Raw genomic sequence first — 16,496 nt, 5'->3', positions numbered from 1 at the left:
GATGTAATTTCTTCTGAGTCTCAGAAGACCAAACCATATTTCACACATTCATCCAGAAATAGAAAACTCACAAAAGCAAATGGCACTATATTTAAGGAGAAATATTTTCAGATTGTTTCCATATGTGTTTCTATATATAATGGCTTATGTAATATTTTAAATCAAATTCAACACCACGTGGCCTCATATCTTCTGGACGCCTATAACAATGATTTAGGTCAGAGCTTAAAAACAATAATAAAAAACTTCTTAAAGGAGTTTTGTTCATTTATCCTCCAGTTCTGTTAATTCTCTAGAAGTTTCCTTTCCAGGCTTGGCTCTGACATCGCTGGCTACTGTGACCTTCTCTGACTTCCCCAAACAGAACTGGGGAGTTTTTATTGCCCTTTGTACAGGCCTTTGGTGTGGCTTTTATCCCACTGCCCTATGGACATTTGTACGTCCATCTCCCAGTGAGACTGTGTGCTCCTAAGAGCAGGAAGCAAGTCTTCTTCACCTCAGCTTCTCCAACACCTATCACAGCACTCAGCACAGAAAGAGCACTCAATAGATGTGGTTGTAATTGAACTGGTCAAATGCCCATTTTGCTCCCAAAACCTAACCCATACCTTCTTTGGTTTAAATTCTATGACATTTCTGAACTGGGTGTGATTGAGGAAAACACACACACACACACACACACACACACACACACACACACACACACACCTGCTCTTAGGAAATGGTATCCACATTTCTTATCTATAGACACTGACTTGACCAGATCCCATTTAAGTATCATGAATCACTCCACATCAACTCTTTTTGCTCTAGGTGTAGGGTTGTACTTTAGCAACCTGACTTTCCCAGGAAGTTTACAACTCAGGAATATGTTCTCTTAGAGCTAAAATAGGTAACATGAGATAGGGCTACATTTCAAGTCATGGGAGGAGGAAAGAAAATTAAAAGGTTTGAGCCTTGACCCTGTGCTCAGCCCTCTGCATACCATGACACTTTAAGCCCTCACGGAATCTGCAGGATCATACATTTGTAAAACCCCACGTTGCAGCAGGACATCTCCGGGGGGTTGATAGGACATTCTTAGACACACCACAACTGGAAAAGCTCTGTTGCAATGAGTTTCAGGATGGGGACAAGAGTCCAGTTCTGCACAGCCACGGGGCCACTGTGTTTTCATCAGCCTATATGCTGATGTGACTAAAAGACCAAATAAGAACAATTTTAATGGAGGAAAAGTTTATTTGGGGCTCATGGTTTCAGAGGTTTCAGTCCATAAACAGCCAGCTTCATGTCTCAGGACACACGGTGAGGTTGAACATCATGGCAGGAGTGTGGTGGAGGGAAGCAGCTCATGTGATGATCAGAAAATAGAGAGGGAGGCTGTACTCCCCAGCTACAAATATATAACCCAAAGTCATGCCCCAGGGACCCACCTCCTCCAGCCACACCTTACTCTCCTTCAGCTACCACACGGTTAATCCCATCAGGGCATTCATTCTTTGATTGGATTAAGGTTCTCATACCTGATCATCTCTCCTCTAAACTTTGTCTCACATATGAGCTTTTGGGGGACACCTCACATCCAAATCACAACACACTGATTCGTCCTCTTCCAGACATACTACCTCCTTTCCTTGAAATTACCACTCTCTCTTCACCTGATTAATGACCCTGGTCCTGTAGTCCAATGAGTCTCCACAATGGTCTCCAAACTAGAGGCTTCAACATTTGTCCAGGAACTCATTGGCAAGGGCAAATTCTCATTGTTAGGACTGACTATAAATTTTGTGCACTTGTCCCAAAAAGCCCTCCAATGAGCCTTTGGGAAAGGACTGCTGGTTGACACCAGCATCCCAGAATACAACCTAGAGTTTTCAGTTACATGCCAAGTCCACCCTTGGCCTTTCTTGCCGCCATTACTATTCTCTGCAAACTTGTGTTACTCCTATGCTTTTGGCCTCAGGGAATGGCCCATGTCTCATTCATACCTCCTCTCTCTTGGCTCCCATCTCTGCCCCAGCACCTAGTAGAAAGCTCATGGTAGACCTGTCTGGAGGGAACAGACAGGCCTTCAGAATTGGGTCTAATGTGGGCCACTGCTGTTGGAATTCCAGACTTGTGCTGAACTGTTTTGCAAGAAGACAACCCCCTCCCAGCAAGTCCTGAGCCTGTAGCCCAGTGATGGTTGGGATACCAAGTCGTCTGGAAAGGTATTCCCTCTGGATAACAGTTGATTGCATGCCATTTTACCTCGATTGCCAGAGAAAAGTGACAGAGAAGTAGAAGGCAGCACTAAGTCAAGTGAATGAACTAAAACAGATTCAATAAACACATATCCCATTTTGCTGGTGCTCCTGGAAACCTTTGTTTCCGAACAAACATAAGCAATACAAAACCAAACACAACAACCAAGGTCGATGTAGTGGAACTCACTGACACTCATTTCTAAATATCTGGAAGATTTCAGGTGACAGGAGTTGACCCTGTGTCGCCGCCTTGCAGGGGGTGTCTGTCTTTGTACTTCTTGGTTTCTTTAAATCCTCAGACCCTGCTGGTTTACTAACTGGAAAGGCCTGAGGCCTCCCTTATCTCTGCATCAGAATCTTGAATAACAAACATCTTCTGGACTGAGTACAAGGAAGTCTGATTTCTCTGGGGTCAGAGGCTGAAAAACATTGTTGCAAACCTGATGACAGGAGGCCCTGCTGGAAGAGCAGCAGGCACATGGGGACCCAGGGGGAGTTTTTATTTCAGGGCAGGAAGAGAGATCCTGGTTAGAGAAGCTGTCTGTGGGTTCAAGGCCCTAAGTAATAACAGAGGGAGGCGGTTGGTAGGGCCAAGGCCCCTCCTTCAGCAATAGTACTAGAATTTTGGATAAGTCCACTCTCCTCACTTACTGGACATACATACCATTCTCTCCACTATGGGATATCTCCCAAAGCTGTTTCTACACATGGGGTATAACTTGTCCCAACCATTCCTTCTAGATTCATCTCTGCTCCTTTATTGTCCTGGTGCCTTGAAGGGGCAGAAGAAGTGGGACTGCACCAGAGTTCAGGCAGCTGGGCAGCCCCTGCATGAGCAGTTCTGGGTCAGGGAGCTGGAACCACACTTGAGGAGCCAGAGCCCTGTTGCATGCCCGGACAGCAGCTGAGGCTCTGTGCCAAGGCTGCTGTGTGGCCTCACTGCTCCTGGCCTCTCTCCAGCACCCGTGCCAGGAAGGAACAGCCTGTCATGGGTAAGGAGTGGGCAACTAGATATTGGCAGCCCTGACTTCTCAGGCAGCCATGCCCTGCAGGAGTGTGCTCCCTTGGCTTTCTGGATGGTTAGTTTAGCCATTAAAGGGAAGAGGGGGCTGTGGGAAGAAAGAGATAGACACAGATTCCTGTATGGTCTCTGATTTTAAATTTAAAATACTTTTTTTTTCCAAGCTCAGACACAAATTCACTTGTCATCACTTGGTTCCTAACAGAGGAAAAAATACAATGGAAAATTAGATCCCGTGTCACAATGTCATGGGTATAAATAAAATGAAAGGCAAGCTTGACGTCAGCAGTGAGGATTCTCACATTCCACTTAACTTCCTCATCATCAAAGAATCAGCTCAATTTACCCTCTTGGGTGATGGAAGCTGTTAGTGTAAACAGGTGGGGGCTCTGTCAATGGGGACCATGTTTCTCTCACAGTCCCACGGGGTGGGCCTCACTCCCCGGGATGGGTGTTTCTTGGGTTGGAGGTGACATTCCTAAAAATGTCCCAATTCCTTCTACTCGTCCTCTCAGCTTTCCCCAGCTTATGCTCTTCCATGCAAATGTCCTTTCTCGGAGGCAGCCAGCTTGTCCCTCTACCAGACTTCCTAGGAATAGATTCAGGGGATGTTTCTCTTCCGGGAGAGAAAGGAGAAGGGGAGACCTGAGGGTCTACTTGTACCAGGAGTGGGTGGGTGTGGATGGTGGTCTCTGCTTCCCCCATCAACTTCAGCACACAGCAGGAAAGAGGTCTTCAAATCAGCCTGTGAGTGTTGATTCAGAGTTCAGAGTTCATACTCTATGACTGACTAAAGGAAGCTCATGGTAAACAATTTTGAAGTACAAACATCAATTGCAAGTTCTTTTGAAATCCAGCTATTCCTGTATTGGGTTTTCTCAAATAGTATCAAGTGCTCTTGTGCTCAGAAGCCACAAATAGACATGATGCGGTGTGCGATCCAACACATCTTTATCATCAAATGGCATCTGATTTCAAAGTGTGCCAAGGAATGCCGGCAAACAGGGCCACACTTATGAATAAACCAATAACCGTTACTACAGGTACGGGGAGTAACGTCTGCCATTCTCTGGTTTTATGTCTTGACTCTTGGGACAGAATCACTTCAACTCACTGCACCTAAGAGAGTGGCAGAGTCGTCCCAATTCACATGCTGCCAAACATTCAGATGCTAAGTTTTTGCTTTGAAATCATTACATTTAGCAAAAGTTTGTGAACTCTACTCTGTGCTAAGCACTGTTCTGGTGCTGGTTATGCTGAGATGATGACGACCCAACTCCTCTGGCAATCTCTGGTCTGATGAACAAAGTGCTGAACAGCAGCACAGCATAGAGAAAAAGACAGTGACTTTGGGTGTCTACTAGGTTGGTTTAAAGCATAGTTCTCTCTCTTCCTAACTGTTTGACTTTGGGCTGGTTACCCTTTCTCTGTGATAAAATCACCTGCCTCCAAGGTTTGCAAGCATTGTATGAGATAATGGAGAAAAGGTGCTATGCACAGTACCTGGGTCCTGATAGGTCCTGGCAGGTCCTCAGCAGCACAGGCTCCTTTCATCCCTCTCCCTGATCAAGTTGCATCTCCTGCCTAAAAAGAAATTATAAAAATAGGAGAGAAAATTACTATTACACACTAGATATCATTCATCCTCTCATTCCACCCTACACATGCATACATACGTGTGCACACACGTGAAAACTTTAACCTGGCTTTACATAGGTGTGATTTAGAAGGGCACATCTTTCAATGTTATTTTTAGGACTACATTTCTAACACTGCTCCCACTCAAAAAGAAGTAGATTGGATTGATAATGGACTGAAATGGCACTTGGCCAATTTTCTCTCTGTGTGTACTCCATGGGGAAGAATGGAGTAGGACCTAGACTTCAGGTCCTTCTCATTTTATGTCCCATTATAGGGTGGAGGACAAATCTGTGGCCTGAATTCTGCGAGTCCAATTTTATAAGAATTTTTTTTTTCTTTACTGAAAGAATCTCACAAGGGAACATAGTTCTTCAAGAACTGTGCCAGGACCAGCGCAGGGCAGAATCATGAATTGCAAGGAGTTGGTTTTCCCCCCATCATTTTTGGTGCTTCCTTTCCCAAACTGTGCATCCAGCATTCAAATACCATAGTTGGCTTCTAAAACCTTCTGGAGGTATCCTATTTGACTCTGTTCAGGTCCCATCTTCCATCCTTTTTCCTGCCCCAGTTCCAGGGATTAAACCCAGGGTCTCATGCATGCAAAGCATATGCTCTACCACTGAGCAACATGTCCAGACCAAACTCCTGTCTTCCTTACATCTCAAAATTCACCCTCTCTATCAACCGGCCTCCCAGGTCTCTTCTCTACTAGATGGATATGGTTGAATCCATAAGATAACATGGAAAATTTTTGACAGCTGAGGAAAGGCTACTGGTTTTGGTTGTAGTAGTTCATTAAAGAAACCCTGTTGTGCCAGATGTGGTGGCACATACCTGTAATCCCCACATTTTGGGAGGCTGAGGCAGGAGGATTACAGGTTTGAGGTCAGCCTCAGCAATTTACTGAGACTTTGTCTCAAAATAAAAATTAAAAATATCCGGGGTAGGTGGGGCTGGAGTTGTGGCTCGGTGGTAAAATGCTTGCATGGCATGTGTGAGGTCCTGGGTTTTATCCTCAGTACAGGAAGGAAGGAAGGAAGAGAGAGAGAGAGAGAGAGAGAGAGAGAGAGAGAGAGAGAGAGAGAAAAGATCCACTGACTACTAAAAAATATTTTTGAAACATATCTAGGAGCATAGCTCAGTAGTAGAACAACCATGGGTTAAATCCTCAGCATCAAAATAAATAAATAAATAACCCTGTTGTTTGTCATAAACTCCATTTAAGGCTCTTCTCCTGCCAGGGTAGTGATGAATGAATGGTAGTCAGGAACCTTTTACTCTCTGTAAAGGTTGGATATTATATCATACTTACACATTCAGATTTTTGTCTTTTCCTTTGGACCTGATGACATGCTAGAACTGGTTTGTACTGCCTCGTGGGAGCCGAGTGTCAAAATTTCAGGAATTCTGTAAGATGGTTGTCATTGTTGTCTTTATTAAATTATATTAAATTAATAAATATGGCAATATTAAATTATATGGACATACAATTAAATTATATTACAAACAAAAATAATTGATACTTAAACCTCATCCTATCCTAATTATTTCATTACACTTCCTCTTCTCCATGCACCTAAAGTCACTTATGTCTAGTGAATCTTCATGGGTGGGAATACTACTCAGCTATGGTGGGAGCATTTACACCAGAGAATTTGGCAAACACTATCAGGACCTTATTTCTCCCACCAAGCCAGTTGTTACCACTGCTATGTGCCCCCAGCAGGCTCAGGAGTTGGGCCCGTGACCAGCAACAATCACAATATCCAAGTTCATGGATTTTCAGAGAGGTGCAGAACTTCCCCAAAGCTTTGCCTAGGGAATTTCTGATACCCTCAAGGGCTCCTGCTGTGTCCCTTCCCTGCCACAGAGACATGTGCACTCCCTTCCCACCCTTCTCATAACCAACATTCTCTGCTTCCAGTGAATTCTGTTAACACTACTGCAAGTTGGGGTGGTGGAGGGAACATTGGTTCTCACATGTAAGAGGCAAGAAGCAGAGCAAAGGCAGAGCTTTGAATATGAGGTTACTGTTAATACTATTTCTTATCACCATTTAGTCCTTTAAGTTGAGAGATGAGTGATTCTTCTCAGCTCTCCCTCCTCGACTTTGTGTCTTGGCAGGCACAAAATAAATGAGTTGGGAGGGCTGAGCAAGTAGAAGTAAACTTGTAGTTTCGACCTATGATTTGGCTTTTTTATTTTTCTCAGAGTGAATGGGACAAAAGGTACCATCCCTAAAAGAATCCCCATCATTTTGTACTTTACAAAGTCATATTGCATTTCTGATCATGCACAATTTTTATAAGAACACCATGAGATGGGCACAACACATGCATTGCTAATCCTGTTATGAACAAAAGTGGCCCAAAATTCTGAAGCCGCCTAACTGAGCATTGCCCACTTGGCTCATTTACAGAAGAGCTGGACTAGACTCCACAGTGCCTACCTTCCACAGCTAGGAAGCATGCTGTGTGGTTATTTCATCCTGAAGTCCACCAAGTCACCCCAACTGCTGTTCTCTTCCTCCTCCTCCTGCAGAACTCTCTTGCACCCGATTCCACAGCACTAAGCTATTTAGAGTTTCATCCTGGCCATGTGCACCATTTATTTACTAGAAAGTAAGATTAGAGGTTGGCCTTCAATGTCCTTAACAGATGACAGCAGAATACAAAGAAGACAACAAGGTCATGGGATCACAAGGCCACATTTGACTGATCCAGGGGGGAAAGCTACAAATCGTGAGGAAGCTCTGCTTGTAAAGAACATGGAGTTCTGAAAATGTGACTCCATATACCATAAACTCCTAACAATTTTATGAGATTTTGGCCTATAATTTTATAATTTCTGACTAAAAGCCTGGATAACATTAAGTCTTATTAATTTACTGGCCAGTTGGGCAGAGTCTGTGATAGGGAGAAGGAGAGTGGCCAGATTTTTGTGAAACAGCTGCTCAGCCAGTCCTTGAACTGGGGGAAGAAACTACTTATTATATCCTTGTGGTGGAAGTGGCCCATTTCTGTCTTATAAGAAATGACTGGAAAAATTGGTACCAAACTGTTAAGAGTGGTTATTTGAGGGGAAATGGAGATTTTTTTTTAAGTCTCACGATCAACAGTTTTCAGTAAATAAATAATTTTTTTCAGTCTTCCTTATACATTCAGAAGCACAATAATACCTTCTTAAATTTATAAGGCATGTCCACACCACTACAAAGGGCTCTTGTCCATTACTTCAACGGAGTCATATGAACACCCTATATAAAAATCCTCTCTCTCAATAAATTGAAGAAAAATCTCCCCCAAAACCAAAGAAATGTGGAGAGAGACTATTATCAGAGGACGGGGATTGCTATGCAAGTCATCTCTCCAGTCCTCTCTCCACCCAAATTGCTGTGCTCTCCTATGGTCCCCTTAATCCCACTTCTGACCCTCACTTCCACCCCAAAATTGAGTTCCAGAGGTACTCTGCTTGTTCTTTCTCTGGCTTTTATTCTCTGCCTCATGGGTAAAATCAATGGCAAATGGCTACTTTGAAAAAGTAAAACAAAAATCATTTCCCATGAGTAAGATTAATGTTCTCTTTTAACCTGTCTTTTTATTTGAAGTCAACCCTATTTAGTCCTTAGGTCTTGTTAAAGCAAATATGGAACCAACTCTTTGTGCAAGTAAGTCAAATACCCCTAAGAACTATTTTGAATTATTAATAATTCCGTGGGACAATGACAGGCTTGGACCCTGGGAAAGGCAATTTATAAATTAGACTCCTATAACTTGAAAAGGTGACAAATTTTTCTCCCTACCCATTGGAATTACTGGGTAATAAACAGACTAGCTTTCCATTAGCTTGAACACCACCATTGCTGCATTCTCTCTCCAAGTAAACACAGTTTAGGTTCTCACGAAACCCAAATGTAACAGCAAGATGATTTGGGGAAAAGGTGGCTGGCATGGAGAACAATTAGAAGTCAACATAATCTTTAGGGAAAAGAGAGGAAAGAGGAGGGGAGGGAGGGAGGTGGAAAGAGAAGCAGCTGAGAGAAAAAGAATAGAAGGAAGAGAGAAAGAGAGAAAAAAACATCAGCATTCACAGGGTACCAAAAAAAATTAAAATAAGAATCTTTCGCTATTCCCATGGCTGGAAAACAGAATAAACAACCCAGAGCAGACCCAAGTGTCCATAAGTATTTAAGATTTAATAAATATAGAATTTCAAATTGGGAGGACAGATGGAACATCAATAGATAGTATTAGGATAATTTGTTTTTATTTTAGTTTGTTTTCTTTTTTTTTTTTTTTTTTTTGGTGTGCTGGGGATTAAACCCAGGACCTCACATATGCCGGGCAAGTACTCTACCACACAGCGACACTCCCTTCCCAGTTTGAGAACATTTTGAAAGTTAATTCAGAAATAATAAAATTTGAAATATCTTGATGTTAGATTATAATTTTAACATTTATTAAAATGTCAGACAGGCTAGGGGTGTAGCTCAGTGGTAGAGTGCCTGCCTCGCACATGTGTTTGATCCTCAGCACCATATAAAAATAAAATAAAGGTATTATGTCCATCTCAACTAAAAAATATATTTTTTTTAAAAGTCAGAAAATTGTAAATAAATATTTTTATAAATTTGGGGTTAATAGAATCTAAGAACAATGCCAAAAGTATAAGTCACAAAAAAAAAGACTGATAAATTTGATTTTATAAAAATTTTAAAGCTTTATATATCAAAAACATCTATAATACGAGCTCTTCATCAAATATATATATTTTACATGTTCTCTCAAACCATGGCTCACCTTTTCATTTTATTAATTATTTTGAGAGCAGAAAATTATGATAAAATTTAATTTTTGTTTTTTTTATGTTTAGTAATTTTTATGTTCTAAGAAAACTCTGTGTATTCCCAAAGTCACAGAAATATTTCTCTAATTTGTTTTCCAGAATTTTAAAATTTCAGCTTTTATGTTTTAGACTCTGGATTCTTTTAATTTGATCTTTGCAGTGGTTGAAATTCATGTTGAGGAACATTTTTCTTTCATACAGATATACAATTATTCCCACCCATTTGTTGAAAAAGACTCTTTTCCCCATTAAAGTGATCTTTGTAAAAGATCATATATTTCTGGGTCTGTTTCTGGACTCTCTTTGGTTTGATTGATCTGTTTTTTCACTAATACCACATTGACTTGATTACCATAATTTTATTCTAAGTCTCTTTTTTGTGTGTGTGGTGGTGCTGGGGATTGAACCCAGGGCTTTTGCATGTGAGACAAGCACTTTACCAACTGAGTTATACCCCCAGCTCTTATTCTAAGTCTTGAAATCAGCACAAGTCATTCTACTTTGTTCTTCTTTTTTATAAAATGTTCAACATTTCTAGATGCTTTCTGCTTCAATATAAATTTTAGAGTGAACCTGTCAATCAATTTCTATAAAATAGCCTGAAAGATTTGATTGGGGTTAGTCAAATCTACATTTGGGGAAAACTGACATCTTACAAATAGTAAATCTAATATATAAACATAGCATACTCCTTCACTAAAGCATATCTTTTAATTTCTCTCAGCAGTATTTTATAGTTTTTGCATAGATTTTCTTGGATATATTTTACTTAAATTTATCCCTAAGTAGTTTAGGGTTTTGATAATAGTATGAATGATAATTTAAATTTCATGTTCCAATTTTTAGTTGCTGGCATATAAAAAAACAATTGATTCTTGGATATTGACCTTGTATCCTACAACCTTGCTAAATTCAGTTATTAGTTCTAGGAAAGTTTATTTATTTGGGGGGGTATACTCCATAGAATTGCTTACATGTGTGATTACGTTATCCTCAAATAAAAATCTCTTAACAACTCAAAAATAAGACAACTCAATAAGAATGAACAAAATATTTAAAACAATAGCAAAAGAAGATATACAAATATCCAATAAGCACATAAAACAATGTTTACAGCTCTAGTCATCAGAGAAGCACAAGTAAACAACAAAATACCCAAAAATATCTATTAGAATGGCTAAAATTAAGCAGACTACAATACTAAATGTACTAAAGGTTGAAAAACATTTGGAGCAACTGAAACTCTCAACTTTGGTGGGAGTAGAGAATGAGTTTGCTAGTGTCTTGTAAAGTTAAACACCATATGATCTAGCAATTCTGCTTCTAGATATTTACTCAAAATAAATGAAAACACATGCCCACAAAAAGATCTGTACTCAAATGTCCATATCAGTGTGACTCATAATAGATTGAAACCGGAAAAAAAAAAACCCTATATTCACCAAAAGGTGAATGGATAAGCAAATTGTGGTATAGTCATATAACAGAATATTACACAACAAGAAAAAAGAACAAACTATTGATACATACAACAGTATGAAGAAGCTTAAAAATCAATATACTTTGTGAAATAAGTACATATTATACAATTCCATGAATAGGAAGTTCTAGAATAAGAACAAACTCATCAATCGGGAAATCTGATCTATATACAATGGCACAAGTAAATTTTTTGGTGTGACAGAAATATTCTATTTTTATTGTGGTCATAGTACCTTGAATATATACATTTATCAGAATTTGGTGACTTACACACTTCAAGTGTATGTATTGTGCTGTATATAAATTATACTGCAATAATAGTTTTGAAATCATAATAAAAATTCAAAGAAAATGACAGAATATTTGCAATCTCTAAGGTAGATAAGTTTGAGAGGTCCTTATTATACAAAGAACACTAAAAAGTTAACAAGAAAGTGATGTATATACCAACAGGAAATTGCAAAATTACCCAGAGAAGAAATATAAATGGATAATAAAGAAGAAATATAAATGGATAATAAATATGAAAATGACCCCAACTCTTTAGAAATAAAAAATAAGAACCAGAATAACAACAATGTAACTTCTTATCTATCAAATTGATTTTTTAAAAAATTTAAATACCTGGGTTTGGTGAAGCCAGTGAGAAAAAGATACTCCCAGATCTTTCGTGAAAATGTAAGCTGGTATAATCTTTCTGGGTGAAAAATAATTGTCAACATATTTATAACGTCCTTTTGCTTTAACAGAATGCCAAAAAGTAAGGCCAATGTGCAGCCATGACTGTTTTCCCTCCTCAAATCCCCTCTGGTGATTTATGCCTCTATTATGTGCTTCTGCCTCAGGAAGCAAAGTATAATCTTAACCTTAAATGTAACCATTATGGGTTTCTGTTCCAGCAAGTAAATTTAAGCTTCCTTGGAATAACCAGACTAACACTGTGAAGGCCCCAAATCACCAGAGAGAGACACTATCCTCTGAGCGTCTGAACGTACACCCAGTAAGAAACCAGAGAAGACTCATCACTCATACCCTGGGTAGGTATGAGCCAAGAGCTCATGAGCCTGCAGAACGTTCCCCAGCGATGGTTCCTGTGCAGCCCTGCCATGGTAAATGGTGCTCTCCTGCAGCTCAAGGCTAGCCCAGCTGGAGAGGAGGGGCCTACCCATTTTCCAGGCTCAGCTCAACAACTATGGCAGGAGGGATGGCAGAATCTGAGTGACCAGATGCATTATACCCTTTCCTCTATGGTAGGAGACAGCATATGGGATCAAGACCACTTTAGACCATATAGAATAGGAAAGGAGTTCCCCAAGGGAAAAAATGACAGGCAGGTTAAGAAGGTACAGAGATTACTGTATGCACAGGCGTCCTCTCACCTCACCGCTGAGACTCTCCAACTTCTTCTTCTAGGAGTTCTTGAGGATATCTTTCTGTGTTACCTAATGAGTATACACCACAAGTAAGTAAATTCAGTCTCCTCTGTTACTGTCACCCCTTGGGCTGGGAGAGATGGTGCCCTTTTCTCAGCTCCAATGGAAGGATTTTCCCTGCTATGATCACAGGTGATGTGGGGAAAGGCCACACTTAAAGGAAAACATGGAGTCCCAGGAAAAAAGTCTGTTTCAACCCAAGAATATGCATGTACAAAATGGGTCTTCCGTGGGGTGATCAAAGCCATTCCACCCAGGAACTCATCCAGGCTCCATCCGCAGGAGCCCAGAGCTGGACCACCAAGCAGATGCCCTGCTCCAGTTCATATGAATTTTTCTCCCTCCTTTAACTTCCCGCTGCAATTTACAATCAGTCCACTAGGGACCTACTAACTGCTCTTTCATTGTTTCAAAGGAAGTCACAGGTCTCCTTAAATAGCAGGAAAGCCACAAGTCAAACCTGACCTCCTTCCTTGAGCCTCCTTGATTACTTAGACCAGGATGACCTCCCTCCCTGTTTTCCCTACCATTCAGACTGGTAGTCATCACATCCTGGCCTGTGGCAGCTCTTCTTTTGTTGCCTTGAGTTATGATGCATTTTTAGCATCGAGTTTACTCTTGGTGTATTTATCTTTTTTTCCCAATGGGTTTGTCTTAACATTTCCTTATATCCCCAGCTACACACAGTGCACAGTGCTGGGCAGTCTATTCTAGTGCTCAAAACCTGGGCTTTCGAGTTGTGTACCTGAGTATGAATTTCAGCTCTGCCACTAATTAGCTGTGTGACCTGCCACAAGTTCCTCAGCCTCTATCCTCTATGAAGAAAGTTAACTACATCACTGGGCCATGGGGAGGGTTGAGACAAAGGTGTGGTACGTGTTTAGCAGGTGCCTGGCAGGTTTTAAATGCTTAGTAAATGTCCATTTTGAGTATTTATAAATACCTGCTTATTGAATGGCTCTAATGAAGGAACTATATTAAGGAAGTAGAGAGAGGGGTCTGGAAGCAGTGTGAATTCCAGGATGACCTGAAAGGGGAAGCAGAAACCTGAGGACAGCGTGCAGTGAACTCCATGGGACAGGCCAAGCAAAGTTTCAGCTAGGGGGAAGCAATATTGGGGAAGAAAGGGCACAACTAAGGTTTTGTAACACAAATAAGTTACTCAAATATTATTAAAGCACTCAACAAATATTTACTGAGCACCTATTATGGGCCAGGAAAATAAGAGATTTCTTTTCTTGGAAATAAGAGAATAACAGGTAGGGTGTGCCCTCTCCTCCTTAGCCATCAAGTGTTGTACATAGTCTTAAGCTCAGTGACTTCTGCCCTGAATCATGGTGCTTGTCTCTTCACTCGTCTACCTGTCCACCCTGCTCTTTTCTTTACTAATCTTCTCTGAGCAGAACTGGTTAAATGAGTTTCTAAAATAACTAAATATTTCATCTTCTTTCTGAAAGTCTTTTAGTGTCTCCCCACTGATGGGACTGTCTGTGCCTTTGGGAACCCCATAGTGGAGAGTCTCACACTTGCAAGTATATTTAGGACACAAACTTCCCTGGATGTCTACCTAGAAAAGAGAGAGAAGGTATTTAATATATTTTTAGTTGTAGATGGACACGATGCATTTATTTATTTATTATTTATTAGTTGTACGTGAACACAATATCTTTACTTCATTTTTATGTGGTGCTGAGGATTGAACCCAGTGCCTCACATGTGCGAGGCAGGCGCTCTACCACTGAGCCCCAACCCCAGGCCAACTTTTCATTCTTTAAGAACCAACTCAAATATCAGCTCTGCTGATATTCAGCAGAGCCCACCCAGAAATACAGAAACCACTTTCTGTCTTTAAATAAGATGAACTTCACACAGGCATTGGTTTTATAGGCACTTGGAAAACTGAGCCACCAACCAGGGGACCGTGGGGCAGCTGGTAACTTCCTGAAGCTGGAGGGGCCATCAAAGGAAGTTGTCAGAGCCCTGGAGCCACTGTCCCTCTGTGAGCCAGAGGGCAGCTACTTGGAACCATTAAAGATGCCAACTGCAGAGGAACCAGAGAGCTGCCCTGACTCCCCATGCCCGTTCCCATGTCTGTTGCTAGTGGCCCCCATATGCTGAAACAAAGACCTGCTGACTCTGAGCCTGCAGGGGCCCTAGCACCCACACCCAACCTCTAGCCCTCCCACTCACTGCTGTACTTCTCCCCTGCCCCACCCTAGAAACTGAATGAGTAAAGGAGGCGTGAGGGATGGATGCTGCCGCCCTAAGGCAAAGAGATTCCCTCTCTCCTGTACTCTTTCTGCTCTAATCCTGTCTCTCTCTCTTTTTTTTTTTTTCAGCACTGATTCAACTGGGCTGCAATATCTGTTTTCCTTACTAGATTGTGGAGTTGCACAGGGGCAGACAATGGCCCTATTCATTGGTATCCTCAGCAACTGGCAAAATTCACAGTACGTAATAGGCATTTAATCGTCTGTGGATATCAATGGAAAGGAAACTGTTGGGGTCACCTCCAGCTGGCTCGCCTCTCTTTATTGGACCTACCTACCTTGACTGTCTGAACTCTGCTTAGCTCTGAAGAATGAACCGGAAGCATGGGGTCCATTCACCTCTCCAAGTCTGCAACCTGTATTTAAATACTCCCAACAACCAATCACAATAGTTATTATTCCCAGAGTATCCTCAATATATCAGCCTTGAGTTGCTCAAATTCACTCTCTTTAAAGTTGCTCAAAGGTATATTATGAAAATTGGATGTGATCATTTACACTGAAATCAGGAAGCAATGGTCTGAAACATAGTAGATGCTCAACCAGTTTTTTCTTTTACAAGTTCCTCCGCCATAAAAATATTAACCAGTCTTCAATAGAAACTAGCTACATGAGAATTATCCATGGAAATTCCCTCAGATTTCAAAATATCTTCAGTTTCTACCACCTAAGATGTTTCTAGGCCACCTCTCCCTGCTGTTAATCAGTGTGCGCTCAGGATAAACAAGCCAATTTTAAAATCAACTTAAGTAAAACATAATTAGGAAGATAAATTATCTGCCTCCAAATTGCATAATGAATGCCCAAGCTGAAATTATTTTTATTACCCACCGTTTTTATTATCTGTGTAACGTTTTCCCTTCCATCACTGCAGATGAGTCTGGGCTCACAGGAAAAGGAAAAATCACCAAACTTAACTTCTGATCACGGTTGCCATTGATAAAAATTGAACTTTTCATTTTTCTTATCTTGAATGTAAAACATCAGCTCACTGCTAAAGCAAGTAGGCAAAGACTTAGAGTCAGACACCCAGTATTCAACTTAGATTCTGATTTATTGCTGGGCAATCATGGACAAGTTAAGTAACCTCTGAGAAATCAGTTTCTTCACATGCACAATGAAGATGACATCGTCTGTATCAGTGATAGTGAGAGCCAAAACCTGCTTACTTTGTGCTTTCGGGCCCTTGATATGGAATTAATTCCTTTAATCTTTACCATGACCTCATAAGTTATATGCTGGTATTAGGTGCATCTGAGAAAACAGGCATGGAGAGAGAAAGTTGCTCAAAGGTATATTATGAAAATTGGACGTGATCGTTTACATTGAAATCAGGAAGCAATGGTCTGAAACACAGTAGATGCTCAACCAGTTTTTTCTTTTACAAGTTCCTCCACCATAAAAATATTAACTAATCTTCAATAGAAACTAGTATTTAGTCTGGGCAAAAGGCCTGGCTTCTTCAGCCCTGCTCTGCCCTCACTGGACTCTGTTTCCATTTCCTCCTTTGTACAACGTTAGACTCTATCAGCAGCTGTCAATCAATGGCCATTGAACC

General features: G+C 40.9%; 1 long non-coding RNA gene and 1 other non-coding gene across 2 annotated transcripts; both read right to left on the bottom strand.

Annotated features, from left to right (window-relative positions):
* Positions 1 to 1,235: 1,235 nt before the first annotated feature.
* LOC106145001 (uncharacterized) lies at positions 1,236 to 15,925 on the bottom strand. The gene is made up of 5 exons (XR_013436849.1): positions 11,860 to 15,925; positions 7,358 to 7,522; positions 6,221 to 6,315; positions 4,771 to 4,851; positions 1,236 to 4,012 (listed from the first exon to the last, which is right to left on the bottom strand). It is a non-coding gene; the product is annotated as an uncharacterized LOC106145001 (long non-coding RNA).
* Trnav-cac (transfer RNA valine (anticodon CAC)) lies at positions 10,140 to 10,211 on the bottom strand. Its single transcript has one exon. It is a non-coding gene; the product is annotated as a tRNA-Val (tRNA).
* Positions 15,926 to 16,496: the final 571 nt, after the last annotated feature.

Source organism: Ictidomys tridecemlineatus, chromosome 1, assembly GCF_052094955.1.
Source record: "Ictidomys tridecemlineatus isolate mIctTri1 chromosome 1, mIctTri1.hap1, whole genome shotgun sequence".
NCBI classification, from domain to species: Eukaryota; Metazoa; Chordata; class Mammalia; order Rodentia; family Sciuridae; genus Ictidomys; species Ictidomys tridecemlineatus.
This window is presented reverse-complemented; position numbering and strand designations above follow the sequence as displayed.